Source organism: Lagopus leucura, unplaced genomic scaffold (genome assembly GCF_019238085.1).
Source record: "Lagopus leucura isolate 7727_CA_CO unplaced genomic scaffold, USGS_WTPT01 43729-0_obj-0_obj, whole genome shotgun sequence".
Lineage (NCBI taxonomy): Eukaryota > Metazoa > Chordata > Aves > Galliformes > Phasianidae > Lagopus > Lagopus leucura.
In genome coordinates, this window is record NW_024966868.1 from 1 (window position 1) to 1,602 (window position 1,602).

At 37.7% G+C, this 1,602-nt stretch overlaps 1 long non-coding RNA gene across 1 annotated transcript; it reads left to right on the plus strand.

The window, feature by feature from the left end:
- The first annotated feature begins 11 nt into the window (after positions 1 to 11).
- LOC122192837 lies at positions 12 to 1,576 on the plus strand. The gene is made up of 3 exons (XR_006182720.1): positions 12 to 54; positions 1,110 to 1,352; positions 1,526 to 1,576. It is a non-coding gene; the product is annotated as an uncharacterized LOC122192837 (long non-coding RNA).
- The last annotated feature ends 26 nt before the right edge of the window (positions 1,577 to 1,602 follow it).

Sequence of the window (1,602 nt, forward strand, 5' to 3'; positions counted from 1 at the left end):
AAAATGGTGTCCCTGCTGCAAGAGAAAAATGATCTGCAGCTCCAAGTGCAGGCTGTGAGTATTGCCATTTATTTTCCATCCAGAAAAAGGTTGTGTAAAGTCAGATTGCTATTTCCCAAGATGACATTCAGATTATATATGATGAAATGTCAGCTATTTAGTGAGGTAGGCATCATATTGATTGTGAAGTTGAATAAATTTTTGTCTGGCAATAGCCTGGTGGCCTCTGATATTCACTGCAAACTAAAACGTAACTTGAGATGTGAGTCAGTTCTCTTGCTTTATGTGGAAGAAGACATCTACAGCTAGTCAACATGAGATACTCAGTGAGTCTTGCAAGATATAGATCGGTCTCACCGCGATCTAAGGTATACCATGAATTCATTCTGAATATTAAATTCTAGAGTGCAAACTGATGGTTGTAAATTCAGCTGCTCCATAACTAGTGGTTATTCATTTACTGAGAAGTGGGGAAGTATATTTTAAAATTTGCTTCAGTCCAAGAAGAAATGAATACGGAGCTCCCGCTTCTGAAAAAGTCTCATCTCCCAGGATTGTTGAAAGGTGTTTCACTATGCGCAGGAGAGTTCAGTAATCCCTGATAAAGTGAAAGAAAGCACCCTAATACAGGCAGATTTTGTAAAGGTGAAAAGGCTCATGTTTCCTTTAGTTATGTAATTTTTATTGTTCAGTTAGAAAACTGAATATCTATAGCATATTTTTTCTCAGTCTAAATGAGAACACCAGTTTTGAATGTCTTACTAGTAAAGAGGTCTGCAGCTATTTAGTAGAAAGCTATCCCAGTAAAATATCAAAGCCTGAAAGAATATAGAGCAACCTTAAATCAGCATTAAAAACTCCAGACAGAGTGGTTAGAAATTCAAGTGTGCCACTATAAGGTGTACAATAATTCTGATGAGTGTAGAAGAGTGATATTCTTCTTTATCTAGCATTCTAAAGAACAGTATCATTACCTCCAATCAATTACAAAAGGGAAGCTGATTACCATGTTTGTAACTTGTAAATTTACTGAGATAAAAGATTAAAAAAAATAAAAATAGTAGCTATTAAAATTACAGAAAAGAAAGATATCTTGTATCTCCGCATAGGAAGCAGATAGCTTGGCTGATGCTGAGGAAAGATGTGACCAGCTCATCAAAACCAAAATCCAGCTGGAAGCCAAAATTAAGGAAGTGACAGAACGGGCTGAGGATGAGGAGGAAATTAATGCCGAGCTGACAGCCAAGAAGAGGAAACTGGAGGATGAATGTTCAGAGCTGAAGAAAGATATAGATGACCTGGAGTTAACATTGGCTAAGGTTGAGAAGGAAAAGCATGCCACTGAAAACAAGGTACGATGCAGAAGTTGTCGCTCACACTCCAATAAAGAACATTTTGTGTTTTTGTGCTTTTGGAATTGCAGAATGTCTTGAGTTGGAAAAGACTCAAGAGGGTTGTAAGTCCAAATGTTACAGGAGTCTTGAACCTACTTGCTTTAATTATACTTGCTCCCTTCTTCTGAAAGGTGAAAAACCTCACAGAGGAAATGGCAGCCCTGGATGAGAACATTGCCAAGCTGACAAAAGAGAAGAAAGCCCTCCA